We start from the raw sequence: 8,761 nt of genomic DNA on the forward strand, positions 1-8,761 counted from the left end.
TTTATTTATTTATTTATTATTTATTTATTATGTATTCCTTTCTACAATAATAAATCACTGCTAATAGAAGAGACTTTATTGTTAATGGGGAAAATACGAGAAATAAAAAATTTTGTTAATATATAGAGTTCATGCCATGAAACCCATAGGTTGCAAACCCCTCAATTTGAAAAAGTAACCACGGAGAGAAAAAAATAATCGTTTATGTGATTCAGTGTCCATGGGGTACAAACAAACACATTGTTTGCAAGTAGCTCACATATTGCTGAAATTTCTCTTGTTTGTCCTCATGGAAAGAGTATTGTATAATATGGTGAACAACTAACTGGAAAGCATCCCTCCAGAAAATGCAGTTTGGGTTGATGAGGTTACTTTTTACTGTGTTCTTTGGAGCTTTATGACAAAGCATAAAGATATAGTACAATTCAGGGAAAGTGATTCTATAAAGGCAAATATGATACAGTCTGGGTATATAGCTCTCACACTGAATTTAGAAATATATGTATATGGATATGTAGACATGTAATTTAGAAATATAGATTTCTAGTATTTCTGATTTCTAATATTTAGAAATTTCTAAATATATGTATACATGTGTGGGCATGTGTATATAATATATATATTTTTAAAATGAACTTTATTGAAGTATAATTTACATAAAATAAAACTAGCCATTAAATGTATACCATTTGATGAGTTTTGGTAACTTTATATACTCATATACATATATATTCACCACCATAAGCATTTCTGTCACTAAGAAAATTCTTGTACCTCAACCCAGTGAAACTCCCTCACATTTATAAACAACTGCTGATTTTTTGTCTGTCAGTAATGATTTAGATTTTTCTTTTTGAGAGTTTCATGTAAATGTATGGTAATATGTTCTATTTTGTGACTGACTGCTTTTGCTCTGCATAGTGTTTGTGTGTGTGTGTGTGTGTGTGTGTTTGAGATAGATCAAGATTGTTGCAGGCATCTCTAGTTATTTACTTTTTTGCTAAGCAGTATTCTATTATATAACTGGGCCATATTTTAAAGGCCAATAGAAGTTTCTTTATCTAGAATGCCAATGATCAGTGTTGGTTGAACATTTTTCTAGAGTTTAAATATATTAATTAGTCCTCTGATATGGTTTAGCTCTGGCCCCCACCCAAATCTCATCTTAAATTGTAATCCCCATGTGTCAGGGGAGGGATCTTGTGGGATGTTATTGGATCATGGGATTCCCCATGAGTCTCTCATGTTGTTCTTGTGATAGTGAGTGAGTTCTCACAAAATCTGATGCTTTAAAAGTGTGTGGCAGTCCTCAGAACCTCTCTTTCCTGCTGCCTTGTAAAGATGGTGCTTGCTTCTCCTTCACCTTTTGCCGTGATTGTAAGTTTCCTGAGGTCCCCCCAAGCCATGTGGATCTGTGAGTCAATTAAACCCCTTTTCTTTATAAATCATCCACTGTCAGGCAGTTCTTTATAGCACTGTGAACATGGATTAATACATTCTCGTCTCCCCAAAGTTTTCTTTATGCAATATATTTGTATGCTAAATTAACAAGACATCAAAATGGGACCTTTTCTATAGGCATGCAATGTGAAATAATCACATCATGGAGAATGGGGTGTCCATCCCCTTTATGTTACGAACATTCCAATTATACCCTTTTAGTTACTTAAAATGTACAATTAAGTTATTGACTATAGTTCCCCAGTTGCTATCAAACAGTAGGTCTTCATTCTTTCTTTTTTTTGTATCAAAACATCTCATGTGTCCCATAAATATATACAACAACTATATGTACCCACAAAATTAAAATAAAACGTAAAACATGAGACATTTTCTGTCATTATTTGCTAAAACCTCAAGAAAGTAAGTGAAATAGGTGGTAAATACTCCCACATTTCAAAGTGAGGTACAAATCTACCTGAATAGAGCTTACCTAGCAGGCAATCAAGAACTAGTTTTTCAATTTTTAGTTCACCTCTAGTCTCAGTTTTCCAAAGGCATTATAGTGGCCAAAGAGTTGTTGGCAATTAGAGCTGCATTTTTAAAAGAACATTGTTAACATGATACGTGGACACAGAAGGGGCCCTCATAGGGCAGCAGTGTCAGCAATCTGCTTTTCTCTTCATGCCAAGTGAGAGGGGCTTCAAGGAGGCTACTTAGAGAAGTTGATTCCATGTCCCTGGAGTCTGTCAAGATGCAGAACCTGTTACTGGATCTATGCCTGGGAGGTCTCAAAGTGGATACCTGTGTCTGGAGTTGCCTAGCTGACAGCAGAAAGAAAGATGGTAGCTGCATTTTAGAAGTACTTGTGCTGTGCTTCTACTAATGAAAAGTCAGGGTGTATTTTGAGGAACAAAGGTGTGTCTTTGTAAGGGGAATAGAGAGAGAATAAGAGCTGGCAAACAAAAGCATGAGCACCTGAGGCCATATTAAAGGGACATAGTTTGACGGAACAGGAAGGAGTATATATGGAATTTCCACATACAACCAGGGATTGAAAGAGAAGTGTATTATTCATGTTCAGCCACTGTAGGAGGAGACTGAAGCCATCCATTGAATGGGGCTTCTCTGATGAGCCTACTAAAGCATCCTATGAGGGAAAGAGCCAGGTGAAATCTCTCTTAAACCCAGAGACCCCAGGCATGAGCATATGACATGCCGTTGCCACTTTTCTATCTTTTAGAACTTTTCTGCTTCCAAATCTCTTCTCCCTCCTCTGTTCTTAACCCTGATGATACCAACAGCAACGTATTAAATAAAGAGAATAAAATTACATAAGTTGGAAATAAGTCAAACACATACCTCTGAAGCAGGCCTAAGCTAGAGGAGGGCAAACATTTTAAATCTTAAAAAGTCTAGATTTTTCTTTTATTCTTATACTTAGTTGGACATATAGCTACTAAGTGATTATTGTTTTGTGATTTAGAAACAAAAGAGCAGTTTTGAAATAGGCCTATAGGGCGTGTCTGAATGGACAGTGGGGAAGGAAAAAATAGTATTTTTTTCTGATTGCAGATCCTAAGCCCAACTTGTTTAAAATTAATATAACTTGTGTACACTTGCCTGATTGCAATTTATTTTCCAAAATAGATTTTACTGCTCAAGACATAGAATGACTAACAACAACCACAATTTGTATGTTATCAGTATGCAATCATCTCAGTGATCTGTTATGAAACATACCATGTAATAGATACTGGACCACCACACCGTCACCAGTGAGTTATTCATGGCCTAGTGGACGTAACCACCTTCAGGTGCTATCCATTATAGCAAGTAATGACTTAATTTTTTAAATGACTTAATTTATCAGATGGATAATTGTGAAAATAAGAATTTTTTTAGAAGAATTTGTGGTTTGAATGCTTCCTGTACTTGGCTTTCTAGATAAATAATCTATTGTATCTATAGTCAGATACAGAGTGTTTAAAATGGCAGCAGGTAGTTCTAGGCAAGCAACTGGGATTCTTAGTTTGAGCTCAGGGAAAAATTGTGGTTTAAGCTGATTCATTTGACTCACAGCAAAACCTCAAGGAGCAGTTGATTTCATCACATGGAAGGAATAAGGTGGCAAGAGCTAGGTGAACTATCAGTTCGCTAATCAAGTTGAAGAACTTGAGTACTTGATCAGAGGAGGAGGTAGAAGAAAACTGAATCCAGGTGAATATACAGATAATTTCTGTCCACTGACATGCTCTGAATACCAGGAGTGAGATTGCAAAATGATTTGGAGAAATGATTTGCCATATGTGAGGAATTAAGAATTCATATTTGGCCGGGCACGGTGGCTCAAGCCTGTAATCCTAGCACTTTGGGAGGCCGAGACAGGCGGATCACGAGGTCAGGAGGTCGAGACCATCCTGGCTAACATGGTGAAACCCTGTCTCTACTAAAAAAATACAAAAAATTAGCTGGGCGTGGTGGCGGGTGCCTGTAGTCCCAGCTACTCGGGAGGCTGAGGCAGGAGAATGGCATGAACCCAGGAGGCGGAGCTTGCAGTGAGCTGAGATCCGGTCACTGCACTCCAGCCTGGGCGACAAAGCGAGACTCCGTCTCGAAAAAAAAAAAAAAGAATTCATATTTACTACTCCACCAATATTGATTTGTCAACAACTTTCAGGTAGAAAAATCCAGTGGCCTCTCCTTAGTCATCATTTACTCGTCTTATTGGCAAATTATAATACATTTGAGACTTCCTTATGTCTAGAAACATTTTGTTAGCTATGTTTCTCAGAGACACACTTTCTGGGTCCTCCATCTACCTCCTGCTAATCAGTCTCCTTTACTCTAGAACATTCCTATATTGGAGTGGCTTAGGTCTCAGTCTACATGCATATTTTATTCTCTATCTGAACGCATTATCTAGGCAATTTCAACTGTCTCACATTTTAAATACCATGTATTTTCTGTCAAACACCCTAATGTATCTCTATTCCTGGCCTTTCCTTGAATTCCAGTATCAAATCCAACTGCCTACTCAGTATGACCTCCCACTGATTTTTATCTTCAAACTTGCTATTCCAGTATTCTTCCTTTCTCAGTAAATGGCAACACCAATCTTCTTAGTGTTTAGAAAAGAAAAAAATGTTAGAGTCATTTGATGTCCTCTCTTCCTCTGACATTATCTGTTATGAGCTGAACTGTGGTCCCCTTCAAATTTATATGTTGTCGTTCTAACCTCCAGTACCTCAGAATGTGACTATACTTGGAGACAGGGCCTTTAGAGAGGTAATATTAAGGTAAAATGAGGTCCCGTGGGTGGGTTCTAATACAACTTGACTGGTGTCCTTACAAGAGGAGATTAGGACACAGACATTTTGTGCACAGTGGCATGACCATGTAAATACACAATAAGAGGTCAGCCATTTATAAGCCAGAGAGGCCTTAGAAGAAATTAAACCTGCTGACATCTTGCTCTGGAACTTCAGCCTCTAGAACTGTGAGAAAATACATTTCAGTTGTTTAAAGACACCTGGTCTGTGGCATTTTGTTTTGATAGTCCTAGAAAATTAATACGACATTCAACTTATCAGCATATTCTCTTGTATATCTCAAATATGACCATTTCCCATCACTTCCTACATTCCTATAATCAAGTCACCACACCTTTTATTTGGCTCTAAATCTTCTCAACTGAAATTTCTACCCCTATTTTTCATATTTTTTAATCATTTGTATTCAGCAACCAGAGCAGTTGTCCTATGCTGAATATCTTTCTATGGCTTCCAGAATGAAATTTAAAAAATTATAATACCCTGGACAATAAGGACCCTGTCCCTTAACAGTTGCCTTTCTCTTATCTCTCACCACCCTCCCCTTGCTAACTCCTTCCTTCTTCCTATTCTGTGAATACTCTACCAAGCATACACCCAACTTAGGGACTATGGCTTACTGTTCCCTCTGTCTGGAGATGCTCAAATGTCGACTCATCAGAGGAAAGATCCCAAGGACATCATGTAAAATGGCATTCCATCCTAGTCACCCTCAGTCCTCTTAAATGCTTCATTTTTCTTTATAGCATTTATCAAATTAAATATTGATTTTTTTTTTTGTAATTCTATCCCCTAAAATGTAAACTCCAGCACTGGCAAGAATGTTGTTCTTTTAACCTTGCTTTGTTTAATAAAGTTGACTTTATTCCCAGCACCTATCACAGTACCTATGACATGCTCAATAGTCAATATATTTGTTGATAAATGAATTAATGTGTACTGATGGGTTCATTGTCTTGGCCAAGATTGGCTCAAGAAGGGGGTGTAGTCTTAGTATCAGGCACATTAGTTCTTGCACTTGGGAAGAACTGCAAAAACCAGTGAATGACATTGAATTGCAGACTCAATTTTGACAAGCTAAATAAATCTTCAGAATTGAACAATTCAAAGTAATTATCCAAACAGCTATTTGCTTGCCCTAAGCAATGCCTACAGGAGGCCACTAATAATGCAGTGCTTTTGTTTGATTTGCAAAAGGTAATGGTTTTATAGGGATTGCTCTAGCTTTTGTACCTACATAATCTTTTTCTCCTTTGTTTATTCTGCTTATTTAGTTTATCTTTTTTTTCCCCTATTTCAGCACAGCTAGATTTGATCTGTGAGACTCTAGAAAACTGAACTTGGATCAGTGGATAAAGATACGGGGGAAACACTCTCGCTACCCTGAGTTACCAAGTAATACATTATCTGTGAGTATTAACGTTAAGGTTGGAGGACGCCTCGTGGGAGTGTTGCCGGGGGGAACATAAACACTGGATCTTAATTTTTTATGTCCTTAGGCTCACTGATTCTTTTATCAGCCTTTATAGGGATAGGAGGACAGAAAATATACCAAAAACAATATACTCATTAATATTCATGGAAGGCAAGAAAGCCATAGCTTTTATTGGTATCCATGATTTTCACCCTTGGTAGACTATGAACCAATCAAGGTCAGTGAGTACATTTGATAACCCTGGACAATAATGTTGGTTATGATACTTATGCTAATGATGCAGTGATGACAAGATTATATCTAAGTAGATTAAGAGCAAGGGCTCTGAAATCAGACAGACGTTAGTTCAAATCATGGCTCCACTACTTGCCAGCCATATCAGAAATTCCAAGTTATTTAGTTCCTATGAATTTTAGTTTCTTATTTTTATTTTAAAAGAAGGACAATAATAGTACATATTCCAGCTTATTGTATAAAATTATGCAGAGGATTAATTGTAGAAAAAATATATAAAGCATTTAGCATAGAACCTAATCATAGCAAATGCTCAATATACCTTCACGTAAGCAATACAAATTGCAATAAGAATGATAATATCTGAACAAATGCAATACTAATTACTGTGTGTTTGCCATTATTGTCCTTATGGAAAGCAACCATGAAGGGTGTGAGTCTATCATTTTATTGTGCAGATGGGCCTGCCCACCTGGCCTGTGAGAGTGCACCAGCCTCAGCGGGCTCTGTGTCCCTGTCTCAGACCTTACTTCCATTTACCATGCAAATTACAGAATAGCACAGGGCAATAACAACTCTAGTATAATAGACTGGGAGATCTGCACAGCCTGCTAGGGTGGCTCTGTGTCCTCATTATTAGAGATGAAAATGTATTCAGCACCATCCAGGTCCTTTTGTGCCCACATTTCCATATTGATTAAACCTCACCATTCCAGGTTTCTTCAAATTGCTCTCTCATGCCTCATCTCCTTGTTGCCTTGCCATCTGTTTAATGTGTCTCTTGCTGGCCTGATGATCTAGGCTTCATTTTTCTTTGCAGGTTTTATGCAATCAATCAAGTGCAAATAAAAATGATAAATGGGCATCTATTGAGGGCCTACTATATTTCTTATACTTTGCATAATGTTATCTAATTCACAGTAATTCTATCAAATGGGTGTTGTAGCTATTCTACTTGATAAATGAGGAAACGTCCCCAGGGTCATAAAACTACCAAGGGGAAGGACTGAAAATTGAACTCTATTTCTACTGCTCTTTCCACAACTCTGTTCTTTCCAGTCCTTATAGGCAGCACCATGTATCAGGCAATCTTAGAGAAGGCTGATCCAAGTAAGGGAAGTTCCCTGTGTATAAAGAGTTTGCAGTTTAGATGGGGATTCACATAGGCTCAGGTCTATAGCACCCTGGTAGGTATTATAAATGAATGCTGTTGTCCATGGAAATGCAAAAGGGGATGGTAGGAAAGAGGAGAAATTTGAGCATGCATTTCTCTTCTAAAAAAGGACAGTTACTACTCAACTATTTGTAACCATTGAGGAAGATATGTTCACTGTTGCCCTCTGAATTTTTAAGAGAAACAAGAAATATGGAATTTTTGTGTGTATCTTCTTACTTATAGGTATTGGAAGTTAAAATCCAAAATAATAATAATAACAATACACAGATCTGTAGAATGAGCTTAATAGTGGAGCTCATTGTCATTCTCCAAATGTCTGCCAAAATAATTTTTTTCTTGTTCTGCAGCACTGAAGTGTTCTTATTCTAGCCTGATATAGCCCGGAGTGTGTGAGGGTGGTGTGTGAGAGCTTAGCTATGTGCCATGTAGCTCATGTTGTAAACTATAGAGTTTAAAGATTGATAGATGCTCCAGGCCAAGATGAAGTGGTCCTTGCACATATACAGATGAGTTTAAGTGCAAAAAGGTGGCTGTTATGCTCCTAAGAGTTCTGATGGGATTATTGCTCATACACATGTTGTCATCTGAACCTGCAAGTCTTCGGTCCCAAAATCTCTGTGCCTTGGAGACACTGGTCATTTCTCTGCTGGTATCCTGATATGTTGATTTTATATTATATAATTCAGGTAAGTTAACTGTATTAGTCAGGATATATATATCCTATTAGTTCTGTCCCTCTAGAGAACATATATATATATTTAATAACTCCAATTTATATACACATGTATATATAATAATATACAGATTTATCATATGTATATGATATGTACATATAATACATATGTATTATATAATATTCCATTTATATGTAATATAATATACATCTTTATATTATATATACATACAGTACATATGTATTACATATAAATGGAATTTATTATTATATTAAGTATAAATATTATTATATACATATAATAAATAGGAGTTATTAAGATTTTTAAAAAATTTTTTTATTATACTTTAAGTTCTAGGGTACATGTGCATAACGTGCAGGTTTGTTACATATGTATACTTATGCCATGTTGGTGTGCTGCACCCATCAACTCGTCAGCACCCATCAATTCATCATTTATATCATGTATA

At 36.6% G+C, this 8,761-nt stretch overlaps 1 long non-coding RNA gene across 1 annotated transcript in view; it reads left to right on the top strand.

Annotated features, from left to right (window-relative positions):
- Positions 1 to 8,761, top strand: part of LOC108515158 (uncharacterized) — a 65,576-nt gene that overhangs the window by 24,039 nt on the left and 32,776 nt on the right. The window contains exon 2 of the long non-coding RNA XR_001881437.1: positions 6,073 to 6,181. This is a non-coding gene — a long non-coding RNA (uncharacterized LOC108515158). The remainder of the gene's footprint in view (positions 1 to 6,072; positions 6,182 to 8,761) is intronic.

This window comes from Rhinopithecus bieti, unplaced genomic scaffold, assembly GCF_001698545.2.
Source record: "Rhinopithecus bieti isolate Rb0 unplaced genomic scaffold, ASM169854v2 scaffold_34331, whole genome shotgun sequence".
Classification (NCBI taxonomy): domain Eukaryota; kingdom Metazoa; phylum Chordata; class Mammalia; order Primates; family Cercopithecidae; genus Rhinopithecus; species Rhinopithecus bieti.